This window comes from Podarcis melisellensis (assembly GCF_964234715.1).
Source record: "Podarcis melisellensis genome assembly, chromosome: 13".
Classification (NCBI taxonomy): domain Eukaryota; kingdom Metazoa; phylum Chordata; class Lepidosauria; order Squamata; family Lacertidae; genus Podarcis; species Podarcis melisellensis.
In genome coordinates, this window is record NC_138545.1 from 38,349,516 (window position 1) to 38,368,864 (window position 19,349).

At 50.4% G+C, this 19,349-nt stretch overlaps 1 protein-coding gene across 2 annotated transcripts in view; it reads right to left on the reverse strand.

The window, feature by feature from the left end:
* Positions 1-18,756, reverse strand: part of SYT3 (synaptotagmin 3) — a 54,769-nt gene extending 36,013 nt beyond the window's left edge. The window contains exon 1 of one of the 2 annotated variants that reach the window (XM_081884153.1): positions 18,389-18,756. The gene's annotated coding sequence lies outside the window, so the exon portion shown is untranslated. Of the gene's footprint in view, positions 1-11,093; positions 11,282-18,388 lie in introns of those variants that run through there. The other variant, XM_081884155.1, reaches the window with a different exon arrangement.
* Positions 18,757-19,349: the final 593 nt, after the last annotated feature.

The window sequence follows — 19,349 nt, forward strand, 5'->3', positions numbered from 1 at the left end:
GCTTAGGTACATATTAGAATTAAAAATTGAAAGTCTCGTTGAACCTCCAATGCAACTTCTCTCCCTCACATACTCACAGGCACCCATTTTCCCTTTCCGCCCTGTCCAGCGCTTGCAGGTAAAAGAAAAGGTAAAGGACTCCTGGACTGTTAAGTCCAGTCAAAGGAGACTATGGGGTTGCGGCTCTCATCTCGCTTTCAGGCCAAGGGAGCTGGCGTTTGTCCATAGACAGCTTTCCGGCTCATGTGGTGAGCATGACTAAACCGCTTCAGGCGCAACGGAAAACTGGGAAGGAAACCAGAGCACACGTAAACGCTGTTTACCTTCCCACCACAGCAGTACCTATTTATCTACTAGCGCTTGCATGCTTTTGAACTGCTAGGTTGGCAGGAGCTGGGACAGAGCAACGGGAGCTCACCCTGTCGCAGGGATTTGAACCACTGACCTTCTGATCGGCAAGCCCAAGAGACTCAATGGTTTAGACCACAGTGCTACCCGCATCTTCCAGTGCTTGCAGGTCACCTGTCGCCAGTCAATACCATCCATGCGGGATGCCCGGCAACCGCAGATCAACACAATCGGAGCCATGACCGAAAAGTCAATGAAGATGGCGGGTGGCCTGGAACCCTGACCGGCAGGGCACTTTGCAGTGTGCTGGGCCGGCCCGTAAACCAAGCGCAAATAAGTAAGTAAGTAAGTAAATAAATAAATAAATATTGGGGGTGGGGAAAAGAGAGATAGGGCTAAAACACACACACACAAAAGCGGTTGGCTCTCCCCTAGGCCACCCGCTATCAACACCCCTGGGTGTGATGTAGCGGATTCAGGCGAGGGAATCCGAGACGCCCTACAGGTGCGAGGAACGGGGTATATTAGGCACCTGCTAATAATCCATACCACTGCGCTCTTGCGTAAAAACGTGGGGGTCTTCCCTAAATATAAATTCCATCACAAAATTCCCTGCCTTTGCAGACTGAGGAACAGTGTGTGTTTGTGTGTGGCCTAATTAGAGACTGGAAGGTTGGAAAGCACAATGGTTTTTGTGTGCAAGAGAAAGAGAGAGAGAACACAAAGCAATTTTTCTCATTCTCCACCTTTGTCCCTTTTCTATAAAGGGCTAACCATGGGAGACTCCTTTTCTCCTGGAGAATAGTGAGTCATGAGGGTGGGGATATGATATCCAGGTCCTCCGCTTTCCCCCACCCCGCCAATACCGCTGCAGCTTCTTCCTCTGCATCTCTGCTGGAGTCGCCAGCGTCCGTTCCTGCCCAGAATAACAAGTACCAAGGGCTGGGTGATGATAGTACAGCATATCCACCCCCTTCCCCCCCCCCGCCTCGCCAGTCTTTACAGCTGTGATCTCAATCTTTCTCGCTCACCTCTCATCCTCGGCCCTCGGCCTGCCTCGCCCACACACCCGGACCAAAATCACCTCCGTGCAACCCCCATCCTTGGCAGCTCTTCTCCACCCCCAAAACAGCCGGTTCTTCTTTCCATACTGCTGCCACCATTTATAAACATTTCTTTTCAAAAAGGCAGGTAAACATGACAGCATTTCGACCGGGTGGCGGGGGCTGAGGGGAGAAAGAAAGGCACATGTCTGGCAACAGCCTTGCCCTCGGCAGACCCCAAATTAGCAGGTTTCAGTCATTTCATTATCCTACTCCATCCTCTCAATTTTTCCAGGTTTGTCACAAATCATTAATAATTATTTTTGGCATCCTTATCAGACAGACCTGGGGTTCCCCCATGCCCCTCCCTGCCTCCCTCGATTTATTTCTTGCTCTCCTGCCCTGCTAAGTAGCTTCCTCTGAGCCAAAGCTAATCTAATTATTATTGTTGTTGATAATATCTTCCTGTTTAGCCTCCCAGCCTTATCTACAGGATTTCTGCTGCTACACATGCACCGTTCGCACCTTCCCCGGTCGAGCGGCTAATTGCCACACATCTTCACCATCTCCGCCCTCCCAGTTTTCCTCAATTCTTCCCGCCACTCTGCAACACCCTGCTTTGCCACCCGAGCCTTCATTTATCAGCTCCAGAACGAATCACTCAACTATAGGGAGGAGATGGGGAAGAACATGTACCAAAGGCCTCTGGGGTGAAAGCGCATCCGTGCGCCCAAATCTCTCCGAAGCGAACTGCCCCCAAATGTTGGGTTCCTCACAGGCCCCCTCACTTAGGAGACACCCTAAACCTTTCCCTTCGCCATGTGGAAGTGAGTGTCAGGGCGTGTGTCGGTGTAAGGTCAGCAGTAACGAACAAGGTGTTGGCGAAGTTAACTCTTTATTCAAAGAAACCAAAAGCAGCTCAGGCCGAGTGAGTAGATCTTGCCCCAATGTGGCAGTTGCGAGGACTGCCTTCCCACAGTTGCCCAAGTCTCCTTCTCTCCAAGCAACTTGAGGCTCCTTCATCTTGTCTCTCTTTGCTCCGCCCTCTTCATTCCTCTTTGGGTTCTTGGAGACTGGGGAGCAGGGAGCTGAGTGCCACAGGAGGAGGAGACCCCCCCCCCAGCTTCTTCAGCAACCTGCCTCCACTCTGCCTCTTGGCTCCTCTCCAGCCTCTGCTCCTGCCTCTGGTTCTGGAATGCTCTCTGACACAGCTTCTTCCTGCTCACTAAACCCTGTTACCTCTTCAGCTTCTGACACCTCCTCAGTGTTAGAAATTCAGGTATATAGGTTATGGTCACCACAACGGAACCTCTAGGTGCCACATTTTTTGTTTTTGTAATGGAACCTCTTACTCTTATTCTTAATTTCTTTTCTCTCTCTCTCTCTCTATATATATATACATATTAAAGAACATATCTCAAAGCGATTTACAACACATTAAAACATCAAATAAAACAATTCAGAATACAGTGGTACCTTTGTTTGCAAACAGCTTGGCTCCCAAACAAATCTGCACCCGTACGCTGCAAACCCGGAAGTGAGTGTTCCAGTCTACAAATGTTTTTTGGAAGCTGGACATCTGACGTGGCTTCCGATTGAGTGCAAGAAGCTCCTGTAGCCAATCAGAAGCTGTGCCTTGGTTTTTGAACTGTTTCGGGAGTCGAATGGACTCCCAGAACGGATTAAGTTTGACAACCAAGGTACCACTGTAAAACACAATTCAGGCTTCAAGGAAAATATTTCAGAACCTCCTCTAAGTGGCATTTTGCTTTCCGTAGTCAACAACCTGACTTCCGGAGATCTCCACGTGGTCGCAATTGGACCCATGCCAGTCGCAAAACGCGCCTGGCTAATTTCGAACACTGCTCCTGCTCCCAGTCTCCTCCCTCTGACCACTCATTGTTGTCCCACCACCAGTCCCCTGGCTGTGAGCCTTCTTCCCTTGGGGGGTTCCCTTGGGGGGTTCCCCAACTGACTCCTGCCCCCACCCCTCTGCATCCAGCCAGTCCATGACAGGGAGTGAGGACAGGCCCGAGAAGGTGTTCACACCATTGGACCAGCTGCCAGAGGCTGCTTTCGTAGTCTACATTTAACGCACACCACTCCCCCCACCAAAAAAAATCCCGGGGACTGTGGTTCTCTGAGGAGTAAAAGCAATGCACATGTTGTGTAGTCAGCCACAGTTCAAGGGCTGGGACAGCGACCCGCTCCGGAAAATCCTCTCCCCTGGCGCTGCGGGTCAAAGCGTTAGCAGGAAGACCCCATCAATGCCAGGCGCCCAGATGGTCCCTGCCACATCACGTTAGGGAAACCTTGGAAACAAGGCCACAGCCAGCCCAAGCCTTCTGCCAGTCCGCTTGGGGATGAAGGCAGGGCAGAGGGAGCATGTGGAAAACATACGCAAAGCACCCAGCTGTCTGCATCGCCAGCCCAGATGCGGTACAATCCGTGCCCGGGGTCCGCGCACATATTTGCTTGCGCGCGTTTTTCTTTGAGAAGCTGGCCCATGCCTCTGTTTAGCAAACGGGTGTAACTATCTGCAAATCAAATGCCCGCCGTTCTCCCGAGCGATGAAAGGACTCCTTGGGGAACGATAGCAGAGCACCTTCTCTGCACGCACAAAAGTTTAAGTCCCTGGCATCGCCAGTTTAAAAGACTGGCAGCAGGAAACCCCCTCTCTGCTAGAGAGCTGGGAGAACGGCTGCCTGTCTGAGTTGACAATATTAGGCTTGATGGTCAAAGAGTCTGATTCGGTAGAAGCCAGCTTCCTTTTCTCCGAGAACAGCCACATTGCTTTGCCCCAAATATGTCACACAACCTGGGAGAACACCAAAAGCGGGCTTGTGCCGCCATGTCTCTGAAGCAAAGCTGCTTAAAAGGAGCTAATTAATTCTGACACGCTTGCGGGAGCAGAAACGCTTAATTTCGCGAAAAGGGAAGTTCCAGCACTCATCTTACCTATGAACCCGTGTTCCCTTTCTCAGGAGCCGGGCCCTACAAGTCACGGCAGATGTCCACAGAAGGGCAGTATGGTGCAATGGTCAGACTTACATTGGGGGGCGGGGACTGAGTTCCGGTCCCTACTCAGCCGCAACACTTACTGAATTACCTCAGCTCTCAGCCTAATCTACGTCACAGGGCTGTTGCGAGGATAAAATTGGAGGGAAAGTGGGGGAAAGAGAGAATTACATACACCATCCCAAGGTTTTCGGGGGAAGGGCCGGGATAAAAATGTAACAAATAACAAAACTTCAACATGGGCTGGCTTGGAAAAGATGGCCGAATTCTGAGAGAAAGCGATTTTACAAACTAGGAGGATTGCAGGTAAACAGTGCCTCCCCCTCCACCAGTGAGTCGTATACACTATTTAATTTTTGTGATGTGCTTAATTTTTTAAAAGGCAATGAACAAACAAAAGAGGAGGAGAATTTAGTGGCAAGGGAATGCCAGTCTGCACATGCTCAAATACAGACTCCTCAAAGAAAATTAAAAATTAAAAAATATAATGAAAGACAGTGGCGGGGAATGCATAACGAATGGCCCAAGACCTCTTTAGAACCATATTCTAACCACACTATCTGAGTCTGTACCAAACCTTACAATCTCCTGCTGGATAGCTCAGTTGGTAGGGCAGGAGACTCTTAATCCCAGGGTTGTGGGTTTGAGCCCCATGTTGGGTGAAAGACTCCTGCATTGCAGGGAGTTGGACTAGATGACCCTTGGGTACCTTTCCAATTCTACAATTCTATCTTAACGAAATGGTTAAGTCAGCTATGATAAAATGGGCACAGGATATTGGGCATAACATTATGTTTGAAGACTGGGAAAGGTTGTGGACCACTGGGATGAACTTTACTGCATGCAATGCTTTGAAAGAAAATGTAATGAAAATGATATACAGATGGTACATGACCCCAGTTAAACTTGCCAAAATATACCATTTGTCTGATAATAAATGTTGGAAATGTAAAGAAAATGAAGGAACATTCTTTCACCTCTGGTGGACCTGCCCTAGAGTGAAGGTCTTCTGGGAAATGATATACAATGAGCTGAAAAAGGTATTTAAATATACCTTCACTAAGAAACCAGAGGCCTTTCTTCTGGGCATTGTCGACCAGAAGGTGTTAAAGAAGGATAGAACATTTTTCATGTATGCAACAACAGCAGCAAGGATACTACTCGCTAAGAACTGGAAAACTCAAGATCTACCCACACTGGAAGAATGGCAGATGCAACTGATGGACTATATGCAACTGGCGGAGATGACTGGCAGAATCCGAGACCTGGGAGAAGAAAGGATCGAAGATTGGAAGAAATTTAAGATTTATCTACAGAAACATTGCGATTTAGTGGAATATTAAGAAGGATGCTTGGTTATAAATAATTGGCCATCACTAAATTGGATCAGAATTTGATGATAAGAGAGATTAAGAGAAATAAAATTTGTAGGAGAATTATATTATTGTATTTAAATAAGTGGTTATAAAATTGAAAATAAGATGATAATTTGCTTGACAAAAATTTATTAATGATGTAAGTGGGAGCGGGGGATGTGAGGAAGTCTAAAGATGTTATGAAATTTTGTAAAAACAAAGTAACGCTGTTTATTATTTCTGTATTTCTTTTACTAAAAACTCCAATAAATATTTATATATATATATAAAAAATACAATTCTATGTCTCTATCTGTGGTTAGGTGGCTGATGACCGCAAGGAGGTTCTTCTAAGTCATGGCGCTTCACTTTTGGAGTGCTCACTTCGAAGAAGCCTGCCTGGCCCCTGCTCTTATAGCTTTTCAATAATAATAAGAATAAGAATAAGAATAAGAATAAGAATATGCAGACATTCCAGTGTGTTATACAGCTAGTTTTAAGCAGTGCTTTTTTTTCTTAAAAAAATAAAAATAAATGTTATGGGGTACTCTCATTTTCCTACTCATATTGAAATACTTCCCCTCAATGAGGCCAAACTTAGATATACAAAATGTTTAGGGGTATGCGTCCCTCTGCGCCCCCCCGAAAAAGCACTGGTTTTAAGTGTTGCTTTATTGTCCAGTCTGATTTAATTAAATTGATGCTACCAGGGAGTTGTGGTTTGTTTGGTTTTTTGCATTTCAGATTAATGAATTTTTATTATACCGTTTTATTCTTTTAAATTGCGAGGTGTACTGGGAACCGAAGGTTGGCTCTAACTAGGATACAAAATAGGGTAGGTGCATTCTTTTGTGACAGACTATTGCTTTTAAAAATGAATCATGGTACGGTGGTACCTCGGGTTACAGATGCTTCAGGTTACATACGCTTCAGGTTACAGACTCCGCTAACCCAGAAATAGTACCTCAGGTTAAGAACTTTGCTTCAGGATGAGAACAGAAATTGTGAAGTGGCAGTGCAGCGGCAGCGGGAGACCCCATTAGCTAAAGTGGTGCTTCAGGTTAAGAACAGTTTCAGATTAAGAACGGACCTCTGTAACGAATTAAGTACTTAACCCGAGGTACCACTGTAACTGACTTGGACTAGGCCAACAGCAGGAAATAATGCAGTTTGACCGCGAAAAGAACTGTGGCCCCACTTAGGAGGCCTGGAGGATTTGAGAAGCTCATAAGGATGGAGGAACAGCCCTGCAATGTCAGGCCAATGGGGCACTGAACCCATCACCCGGTTTGGTTGGCTGCCCAGCTGGCATTGGCCATTGACAGAGCCTTTCATTGGTGGCTCCATGATTGTGAGATACCCCCACCCCCAATACCCTCAAACATTTCCCTGATGAAAATAGAGACATCCTCCTCCAACATTTCTCCGAGGAAAAGAGGGACATCCTAAGGAAAAGCGGGAGATTCCGGGATCAAATCAGAAACCGGGACGGCTTCTGTAAATCCAAGACTGTCCCTGGAAAACAGAGACACTTGGAGGGACTGTCCCTTGTGAGGTGCGCTTGCTGGATATGCTACAGGTTCCCCATTCGCCAATTTAAATAGAATTATATATCTGAATGTTGTGGGGAGGACTGTGATCTGCGGTCCTGTTCAGTGAGTGGTCGAGGGCGCACTAACTGCCGGGGGCAGTTTCATGACCTCTGTGGCTCCCTTCTTATGGTTTTTGGTCTTTAGCCAGAATCTGGACTGGAGAGGACTCCTTCAAACAGAGAACTGTCTCTGTGAAATAGGGCACACGGCCACTCTAGTTCTTGGAATAGCCTGGAACCCTCTGCAGGTTGGCCAGTTGCATTATGCATACAGTGGTACCTTGGGTTACAGGTGCTTCTGGTTACAGATGCCGCTAACCCAGAAATAGTACCTCAGGTTAAGAACTTTGCTTCAGGATGAGAACAGAAATCGCGCAGCGACAGTGGGAGGCCCCATTACCAAAAATGGTACCTCAGTTTAAGAACAGTTTCAGGTTAAGAACAAACCTCCAGAACAAATTAAGTTCTTAACCTGAGGTACCACTGTATTTGCTTAAGTTAGCACTCCTCAGCCTTTTGCAAAGCAGTCTTTTCTGTGCCACAGTTTATGGCCAGTTTTAGCCTGTGATGAGAATTGTGATCATCATCATCTTTTCTCAGCATAAGCCAGATATGGATCAAGCATGTCAGAGATAAAATATCTGAAAGGGACATTGATTTTTTTCACCTCTGTTTGTGTCTGGGCATTCCAAGCCTTCAGGAAACTTCCTAGTAAGGCAACATGTCTGATGCTTGTTTGTTTCACGTTTCCGCAGGAAGATAAATAGGAATGCCTCCTAACTTTCAAGAGTCATGAGGCACCTTAAGGCTCACACATTTCTGGACTCCTTGGCAGGTTCTGAATAAAGATTCACATTTTTTTTACTGATAATAATCAGCTAAACAGTTTGAGGATCTATACAATTTTGTAACATGCAGAAAATAGCATTATTGGAGAAACCAAAGACTGGAACTGAGGGAAGTCAGGGGGTGGGGTGGGGGATGGGTTCTGTGGGGGGGAGGAAAAATGGGGGCGAAATAAGGATATGTTTTTGGATAATATGTTTTGTTATAACTTTGAATATTTTTTTTTAAAAGGCTCACACATTTAATAGCGCAGTCCTACACATGTTTACTCAGAAGTAAGTCCTACTGTACTCAACGGGACCTGCTCCCAGGATCTGCCAATTTTGGTCCCCTCGGTTCTCACTTTTCCAACCTTGAATTCCGTTCTTGAAATTTGTAATTTCAAGAAAATTCATCAGCACTTTTGCAAATTTCTCCCAATAAATACGTCTTTGTATGCAGTTTTGAGTGATGTACTCATTCTTGTAAGCAGTTTCTCATAATGCAATGCTTTTTGGTATGTTGTTTTTGGGAACATATTCATTTTAACACACACTTTCCCCACCCCCTTATATATGCAACTTTGTAAGCACAGTTTGGTCAAACAACTGCATCACAAAATTTGGACAAGTGCAAATTTTGAAGGAAGGCCGTTGTTACGGGCCTCATACAGTTTTTCAAAAGTGCACATCTGACCGATTTGCCTTCAAGAGCAAACGGAACAGAATTTCTTCCCCCATCCACTACTCCTAGGTACAGGATTGCAGTCATACTATGGCACGAACTTTCGTAAACACGCAGCATCAGACCAGATGGTGCACTTAAGTAATTTTAGACTCGTGGCTTAATGGCCTCTAGGCAAGGGCGGTCCTCTTTTCACGTATTAGTTCACTCACTTTAAAATGTAGCAACCCAGCCCTGCTGGGTTTGGGGTCCTTTTGCTCAGCCCTGATGACATCTCTGCATCTGATGAAACAGGGTCCTGTTTATGCCACATTACAAGGTGTTAAAGAACAACTCTTCCGAGTTCCTTTCTTTGGGGCGGTGGGAAGGCAACCGACTAATGCAGTTTGTCTTTTTGGAACATACTTCTTTCAAGCAATTTAAGTATCAGCTCCAAGAGCAGACAGAACAATAGGACCATTCGTGCTGGCAAATTTCCATATCCTTTCTATTTTTAATTGTGAGGTTTTGGCATATGGATCTCTTCTCGTTTTCTTTTATCATCGTCATCCTTTTGAAAGCCCTATAACAGGAAACATGTTTGTGTGTGAGAGAGTGTGTGTGTGTCCCTGTATTTGCACCTTCATTTGCACCTGGCAAAGATCAGGAATATCCCCATTTCAGAGACAGGCAGGTTAAGGCCAAGAAAGTGTCCCTTGATCCAGTTCTTGTATTCTTCCAAGCCGCTGCAGTGCTGCATGTGGAATTTTACAAAAACTCACCTCCACTGCACAAACTTAAGTGCAAATTAGGAGCATGTCAATGCGACCTTCCTTCTGCCTCTGAGTCTTTGTGTGCTTGCACAAATGTAGCCAATCAGCACCACTCACCCACAAGAAAGAGAGAGGTATCAGCAGGCTCCAGGTATACCTGGTGTCTGCAGAAGTGAACACACACAAACCTGGGTGGGGGGAATCCCAAACAGCCCAATGCTGAGAGAAAAGGCAACCAAGAGGGAGGGAGGGTGGAATGGAGCAGCTGGACAAGAAGGAAGAAAGAACCATAGACATAAAAAAGGTGTAGAGAATCCTCTCATTGCCTTGGATAGGTAGCTTCCTGGTTCACACTGGCAAACTATTTTTCAACGTCTCCAGGGATGGCAGTGAAAGCTGCCCATAGAAACCAATGGAGAAATCCAAGATTTTAATATACCTGGAATCAGGCACGAGAACGTCCCACCCCCCCACCCCCACCCTGCTTCTTCATCTAAAATTGATCTCTGCCCTTGGGAATCAGGCATGAGAACATCCCACTCCCACCCCCACCCTGCTTCTTCATCTAAAATTGATCTCTGCCCTCGCCGTCAATATAAGAAGCAAGTGCAATGAATATTGAGTGTGTTCAGTGGGCACAGAATGCTGCCTGGTTGTTGGAAAGAGAGAGGAAGGGAAATGGGGCAGAGCTGGAGGAAATTGGCATGCCTGGGATCCTGTACAGAAGCACTCCGAATTGCAGCATTTTGTCGCGGGACCCTTCCTGTCATTGCATGTACATGCGCCGCTGAATTGCACGCATCCACACGCAGACCCAGCAGCACGCAGACATCCATGCAGTTCGCAGTACCCTCCCTGTTGCTGAAATATTTCCCACGCCTCACCTGAGATCCTGCAAGCTGGCTAGCTGGAGCAGACTGAGGTCTGTCTAGCTAAGCATTCAATTTCCAACAGATGCCTCTGCAAGCACATAAGCGGAGCATGGCAGCAACAGCCATCCTCTACAGTTTGTCCCCAGCACCGGACACACCTCCACCAACCTGTTGCACATCATCCCTCGCTCATTACGCACATGCTCATTGGCTGGGCAAAAAAAGGATGCAGCAACAGTCTAATTCCGCTCCACTTGGTCCACTGCCCAGCATCCAACTGGGACTTCCACCAATAACACCCAGCCCTCGAAAACTGCCTTGGCGTTAAGCGCACGGGCAAAGCACCTGCTTCGAAGCACTTTGAACGCCGACGCCCACCTCACTTAGTGCTCATCGCGCACAGAACTGGCACACGGAACTCCACCAGGGCGACAACAATTAGCACAGGGCCTGCTGCTTTCGAGAGAAATTCACAATAGCCCGCCGCCACTCCCCGCTGAGCACATACGCTGAAACTCAGGAAAGCATGTCACACAACCCTCCTGCAAATGTCGAACACCCACCCAGCATGGGCATGTTGCAAATGTGCAAGGACACACACACACCTGTGGCACGCTTGGCAGGCGCTCACTTGCTGTCTTGCTGGCCGCCGGTTGGATGCCACGCAGAAGGAAGGAAGCCAGGAGAGAGAGATGTGTCCGTGCGTGAAAGCGTGTGTCCGAGCGCCGTGCGCACGCTCTCAGGGGGAGACACGGGGATTTCAGCTCCCCAGCTCCCACATCAGACCGCTTCAATCACTCGCCACTCCCCACCCCCGCATGCAATGAGTCACTGTGCTGTGTGTGAAGGAGATGAGGAGGAGGAACAAGAGAACCGGGGATTTTCGAGGGAACCTCCACAAAGGTGGTTTGGAGCAGTGTGCTAGTGCCACCGCCCCCACGTCAGTGCAGAAGTGCACAGGGGAGAGGAAGAAGATTCCTCCTCTACAGGGTCTCCAAGGCTGGGGGTGGAAGGGAACGGGAAGGAAGGCAGGGGTGGGAAACCAAACCGACATGAAGGCAGCTCTATACATTAAAAAAAGAGAACACAGCGCAGCAAGGAAGGGTTGGGGGAGACGGGAGGAAGGAGCCACGGCTAATGCTGCGATTTAGCACATCTCCAGCCCCAACTGTGCGCCAGAAACAGCACTCTTTTTTTTAAGGCCCCCGTCCCCGTCCAGGAGTCCTTGCAGCTTACACGACGCACGCAACTGAACATGAAAGCTGTTTCCTTCGGCTCCACGCTGCTCCCTCCTTCGGCTGCGTGGAGAAAGCTTGTGGGGCCCTGTTGTGTTGTACACAAAAAGGCCTTGACTAATTGGGGCTGCTGCGATTCCAGACAGGGCTCCCCTATGTGTCTGTGTCTGCTGGAGGAGGAGCAGAAAAAAAGCAGTGCATCTCTGGCAAGGTAGGAGAGAGAGAGAGAGAGAGAGAGAGAGAGAGAGAGACATGGCAGCAGTGCTAATGAGGCCCGGACAGGTGAACAATAGCCGGCATAACCCAGGCAGGAATCTGCCACCATCTGCTCACATGGGAAGAGGGGAAGGCAGGCGAGCAAGACGTAAGGGTGTTTTGGATCAGGCCAATGGCACAGCATAGCCCAGCATCCTGTTTCTCACAGACACTGACCAGATGCCTGCTGGGAGCCTGCATGCAGAACCCAAGGGCAATGGTGCTCTCCCCTCCTGCGGTTTTGAGCAGCTGGAATGCAGGGCAGGGTTCGAAATTCGCCAGGCGCATTTTACACCTAGCGGGTAGCGCTGTGTGTTAAACCACAGAGCCTAGGACTTGTCGATCAGAAGGTCGGCGGTTCGAATCCCCATGACAGGGTGAGCTCCTGTTGCTCGGTCCCTGCTCCTGCCAACCTAGCAGTTCGAAAGCACGTCAAAGTGCAAGTAGATAAATAGGTACCGCTTCGGTGGGAAGGTAAACGGCGTTTCCGTGCGCTGCTCTGGCTCGCCAGAAGCGGCTTAGTCATGCTGGCCACATGACCCAAACGCTGTACGCCGGCTCCCTCGGCCAATAAAGCAAGATGAGCGCCGCAACCCCAGAGTCGGCCACGACTGGACCTAATGGTCAGGGGTCCCTTTACCTTTACCTTATTGGCCACTTAAGAACAAGTGAAGATGCCTAGGATGTCTCCACCATTTGGGGGATCCTTGGATCCTGACTGTTTTCACACACTAGTAACACATCCTTTGGAATTCTATCGGTTATATTTTATCCGCACAATCAGAATGAATTTCAGGAACCAAAAAGTATTTTAAAAATACGACTTTCAAGCCATTCGGCATCAAAATGGCAACTAGATATTCCGTTTTGGCGACTGTAACCCTGGTTTAAGGAGCCATTTGTCACCTAGCTTATATATCTGAGTTCCTAACACTGATTCAGAGGCATGTTGCCTCCCTCAGCGGAGGAAGCAGCAGTTAACAGGAACAGCCACAAACAGCCTTGCCCACCACAAATCTGCCCAGTCCTCTTTTCCCAGTCCTGGAGAGCATTCCAGACTTTTAACAAGGCGCAGTGTGAGGTAGTGCTTTCTTTCACCCAGCAGGGGCAAGAAAATGAAGGTGCGTGAACCCACCCCGACTTCGCAGAGAAGGCCCTACCATTTGCCATGTCTTCAAGCAGCCGGTTTTGAGCATCGTGCAAGTAATCTGTTAATTAAAACTATTATCATTCTTGCTGCCAGGGAGGAATAGAGGTGCTTGTGAGATTTTTGGCCCCAGGTGCCAAAATAACTTGGCCAGCCGGGCACCATGACTTCTTCTCTTTTTTTGGCAGCTGGGAGGATGCGGGGGATCGACTGCCATTTGCTGCTCTGCCTCAGGCAGCAACACGCCTTGGGCCCTGGCTCCTCAAGTTTACCTCAGCTTAACTGAGGGATAAGGGAAGCCTGTAGCCCTTCATATACTGGTGGACTACAACTCCCATCATCCCTGACCACTAGTCATGAGGGCTGGGGCCGCAGATCCCGCAACTCCAGCCTAGCCTCTCTCCCCAATCCAGCAGTTCTCACCTGCTACGATTCATGAGGACCAGCGCCACTGGAACACATGCCTTCCAGGCATCTTGGGGTGATGGTGGAGACTGTTTCTGCACACCCTTTGCTCCACTTTGCTTGTGTTATAATCCGGGGCCTGCAGCTCTCATCAATCCCAGTAACAATCGGAGGGAAGCAGGCTTTCACAGCCTAGCATTATGGCTAGGAGCAGTGATATTTTTCTAGGAAAAGAGGTGCCGTACCTCACCATGAAGGGGACGCGGGTGGCGCTGTGGGTTAAACCACAGAGCCTAGGACTTGCCGATCAGAAGGTCAGCGGTTTGAATCCCCGCAACAGGGTGAGCTCCAGTTGCTCAGTCCCTGCTCCTGCCAACCTAGCAGTTCAAAAGCACCTCAAAGTGCAAGTAGATAAATAGGTACCACTCCAGCGGGAAGGTAAATGGCATTTCTGTGCGCTGCTCTGGTTCGCCAGAAGTGGCTTAGTCATGCTAGCCACATGACCCGGAAGCTGTACGCCAGCTCCCTCGGCCAATAAAACGAGATGAGCGCCGCAACCCCAGAGTTGTCCGCGACTGGACCTAATGGTCAGGGGTCCCTTTACCTTTAACTCACCATGAACACCTCGCTCATTTCTCTTTGAATGGCAATAGTGCCCACCTGAGAGGTGCCGGAACTGAGTCCAGCTGGAAAAAAGCCATGGCTGGGAAACATCTGGTTTCCAACACTGTGATATATCACCAGCTAAACATCGCAATATACCAATATTTCACAATATCTGAATTAAAGATGGAGCTACGCAGAGACATTGGCTGGTTTTCCCCGCATCGTGATTTTTTGCATAGCACACATGCATACGCACCATGATTTGTGATATATTGCCAGGTCAAAAATTACGAAACCGATAACACGATACGGACGTCAAACCAGTTTGGGGCGATATATCACCCAGCCCTACCCAGAATCAGACTTAGAACCATACCCTGTGAACTCGAGAGTCACGACTTTCCCCTCGCATCCTCCTCTCAAGTAATGCTATCAGGGCAGGACCCTGGGGCAGAGGTCCAGGTCCCACCCAGCAGAAAGTGCAGCCCCCCATTCCCCATATGCAGCAATGCTGGCTCACCATATTTTGAAGATAAGTGCAGTTATACACATAGGAACCAGACCACTGGTCCCAATAGCTCAGTAATATCAGGGGCTCACAGGATTTCAGGCAGGAGTCACTCCCAGGCCTGCCCAAAGATGTCAGTGATTGGATGGATCAGAGACTTTTTGCACACAAAGCTGATGATCTACCTGTGAGATGCAGCCCTTCGTCATATTTGCACTGTTTACCTTGCAGTCAAAAGGTGGGGAGATTGCAATTTAAAAACAAGTAATACACATCGCTATCCAAACAGCCACCCACATCCTCATAACACTAAGGGGGCATAGGAAGAGCACAAGACTCTTATCTCAAGGTCGTGGGTTCAAGACTCACCTTGGGCAAGATCCCTGCATCGGCGGGGGCTGGACTAGATGCCCCCTTGTGGTCCCTTCCAACTTTACAACTCTATGATCAGGCACATCTAGTTGAGCATCCTGCTCTCACAGTGACCTGAGAGCAACTGTACTTTCCCCACCAACAGCGGAGAAAGGGTGGTGGAGAGTCTAAAATGACCTAACCACCACGGGCTTCTTTCACCTGCTGGCTTGTTCATGCGTCATCCAGTGAACCCAGGAATCCGGCCTCCCAGGAGTCCAGCTGCCCTCATTCGCTCTCGTCTGGTAGGCCCCAACCCTGCACATATATAAAGCAATGAGTCCCTCCCCTCCCCAAGTCTGCCTTTCCCAGAGCTTGCTTCTCCGGGTAACATGACCCACCCCTGTTGCATCCACAGCCGTGTCGGGTCGATAGGACACCTTGTCGCTGCCAGAAAGAGGAATCCTAACACCGTCCCGCAAACGTTTCCCGCAAGCCCCTTGACGGAAGTGATTGCCATTCGATTTGCCTATTGGTGGAGTGCGGGGGGGGGGGGGGAATCCATATATCCCCTCCCTCCTGATTCTTAATACTGGTTTCCTTCTAATTCCATTAATGGGTGAGCGGGAGTGGGGAACGACTGCTGCGTTTCTCCAAAATGGGAACAGAATTCCTAGGAGGGGGGGGAAAGGAGTTGCAAACCAGAACTCCTGAAATTCTTCCAGGAGGTTTTGGGATGGTGGGTGGGGAGCTGGGAGGCAGGATTTTTTAGCAGGCAGGGGTGGGGCCTAGTGGGGTGAGTGGGAGCTCTAATATTGACAAGCAGGGTAGAGAAGACCGCAAATCCCATCATCCCTGACCATTGGCACTACTGCTTGTGGCTGATGGGAGTTGGAGTCTCAGCAACACCTGGAGGCTAACAGGCCATCCTGTTAGCAAAGCAAAGCATCTGAAATCTAGAAGCAAAGATGGAGCAAGGCAGGTGATTCTGTTGGGACTCCATTTCCCATCATCCCCAGCCAGCAGGGCCAGTGGCCAGGGATGATGGGAGTAGGAGTCCCGCAATAGCTCAGTTGGTAGATCATGAGACTCTGACTCAGGTTCACGGGCAGTGGCGTAGCGTGAGTTGTCAGCACCCGGGGCAAGGCAAGTAATCTGCGCCCCCTAACCTGTAGATTTTAGCACTCGAGTCTCTTCCACTAGATTAGCGCCCCCCCCAGATGTTGCGCCCGGTGCGGCCGGCCGCCCCTGCACCCCCCACGCTACGCCACTGTTCACAGGTTCCAAGCCCCACACTGGGCAAAAGATTCCTGCATTGCAGGGGGTTAGATTAGATGATCTGGAGGGCCACAGGCTCCCCCATAGGAGAAAACAGTTCATACTTTCCTCAAACTAGCACACGATGCACTTCACACATGCATTTTATACATACAAAGGACACACACCAAGCAGATAGCATAATACTGTAGTTCACAAGACAAATATTGTGAATGCATTTATTTTTGTTTAATACATGTCAAATTCCCACGTGGATACTGCTTTTCTGCGGGACCGGGGTGGGAAACCTGTGGCCCTCTGGAAGTTGGTGGACTACAACTCCCATCATCCCTGGCCGCACAGACTGGGGATGATGGGAGTTGGAGTCCAGCAACTTCTACCAGGACCTAGTTTTCTGCAGCCTGATACAGAAAGTTGCATTTACTCTGCATGAACACCTGTAACATGCATGATAGGCACACAAGTCTATTAGGCCCAATATGCACAAGGCAAAACAGACATGCATGTCCATCACAGTTTCCAACAGAATGCATGCAGGTAAAGTGTGAAAATTTTTGATTGATGACCCCCAACTACTCATGGCTTGAATAAAAGTATCCCCAATCTCCCAGGCACGTTTTCCTCATTCAGCTACACAGACACACACGCACGCACACGTTAGCATCTCCCATCTCTAACGTGAGTTGCGAAGCTGCAGCGCAAACGCACAGGGTGTTACTAGAATCCTATTTATTGCACACAGAAAAACAGCTGCTCTATCGCACTCGCACCCTTGGTGCGTTCACAAACCAAGCGCGAGCTATGGTGGTGTTACACACGCCCGGTCACGGGATGGCTGTTGACACACGTGTTTCACGCAAAAGGCTGGGGGAGAGGGGAGGACGCTGCATGGGCACCAGTGCTTCAGGTACCCTTGTGCAAATCACACCCTCTGCCTCGTCTGGGCAGGCACATGCACACGCGTGCACACGCGTGTGAGCTCCCTCTGTTCTCCAGCTCTACGGAACGCCTCTGGCTATCACGCCTGTTCTCACTGCCCTCTTCTGCTCCAGGGGACGCGGCCTTCACTGACCTTCCTCCCTGCCTCGCAGCCCTTCTCCTCCTCGCACCCTTGCCTCGCTTTGCCTCGCACCCACGCTGCCTCCCCCCTGCACACGAGCGTGCACACGAGCGTGCACACATACACAGGAGGCCAGCTCTGGCTGCCGAAATGCTCCCCTAATCACATTAGCAGCGTGTTGGCACAACAGCCGCCCCGGGGAGGCTGGCCCATTGTCTGTGCCCTGACGTGCCGAGCCCTGCCAACCGCCTCCTAATTACACCCTGTGCCAGGCAGGGGTGTGTGTGTCTGTGTGCATGCATGCGGGGGAGGCCCGTGCAAGCCTGATGGGTGCTGCCCCCATCACCCGCCCCCACCGCCAAGCACCAGCAGGGGCCCAGTATCTATACATTGCTGCCTGGCTGCATGCAGCTGCAGCGCATCCACGTTCCCCCTCCCTTCCCCCCCCCACGCAAAAAAAAGAAGCAAAGCGTTTTAACCTGGCCCTAAACCACTTGCACCCCTGTTCCACTGCACCCCAGACATTGCCCCCTTCTCTCTTCCCTCCTCCCATCCTCAGCTCTTAGGCTTCCCCACCGAGACCCTAACCCTTCTCATCATACCCCCACCTGTGCCTCGCCCCCAAGCCTGCAGCCCGCCCCCCCGCCTTTCTAGATGCACCCCACAATCAAATGCCCCCTGGCCCCACCCCCTCTCGCGTTCCAGCCGCCTGCATGCCTCCACAGCCCCCCTGCTGCCCCCCCAAAGTGCACCCCTCTTTTCTCCCTACGGAGCACCCCTTTCTGCTCTCGCCCTACACCCGGCCCACCTGTACCGCACTTTCCTCCTCCTCTCTGCAGCGATGTCCGTGGGTCGGGGGGGGGTCCCCTCGACCATGCAACCTCCCTCTTCTCAGCGCACCCCTTATTCTCTTCTCCCAACACCACCTCCTCCTCCGATGGGGAAAGCGAAGCAACCAACCCCCGACCGCATCGCCCGGCCCTGCGCCCTGTCTCCGCGGTAGGGGCGGCGGCGGCGGCAGCAGCAGCGCCCGTCCGGAGTCGCCTTTCCCTTACCTGCAGGACAGAGGCGGCAGCGGAGTAGCCGCTGCTTGCTGCGCGAAGGGCGGGCGCCTTGTTGAGCTCCACAACGGCCGCCTCCCTCGCCCGGCTGCCCGGGAGCTGGCGCTGCCGGCCGAAGCGGCGGCGCTAGAGGGCGCGCGTCCTGGAAAGGGAGGGATGGATGGATAGATGGAAGGAAGGAAGGAGGAGAGGAAAGAGGAGAGGTGGGGTGGTGGTGGGCGAAGAGAACTGCAGCAGGCAGCCCTCTTCCCCAAACCCGGGTGGGTCAAGGGGTGGCGGGAAGGAATAGGAGGGTTCCCCGCGTGGAAAGGCTCCAAGCGGAGGCTGGACGGCGGCGCTGGTGCCTTGCGCGTGTACACGGGCTGTGCATCGCCGGTGTGCATGGCCCAGCGTGCGCGCGCACGCCCAGCAAGGCTCTAGGAGCGGCGGTGCATTTTCTGGGTTCCGGGGCGTGAACTGGGGCAGCCCCCGGTTTTGCAAAGGCATCTTGGAAGCGCTGGGTGTGCAGATGGACGCAGGGGGTGGGTGCTCTTACGGGGAGGGTCGAGGAAGGGGAGTCCGGCAAGGCAGAAGGTGCCCCAAGATTGCCAACTTTGCAAGAGGTCCCTTTGGGTCTGGGGAAAGAATTAGCAGGGCCAAGACAGCCTTTACACTGCTGCCTGGTTATTTTTATTTTTATTTGCTGTGAAGCGCGTAACAGGCCAAGCAGGTTGCTTCTCTGCTCCTTCCCCCAGTTTGCACCCCCGACGTGCGCAAGGAGAGCTTTGCGCATTTGGGGAGCGGACCTTTCTTCCCTCGCCCTCGCCTCCTGCTTTTAACAAGCGGTTTCATGTGCAGGAACTGAGCTTTGGGAGCCCTTCCTGCTATCGTTGATGGGAAGGAGATCCATGCGCTTAATTTCAGCATGATTCCTTAATTTCTGCATTGCTGGTGCCACAGGAGAGTTAAAGGGTAG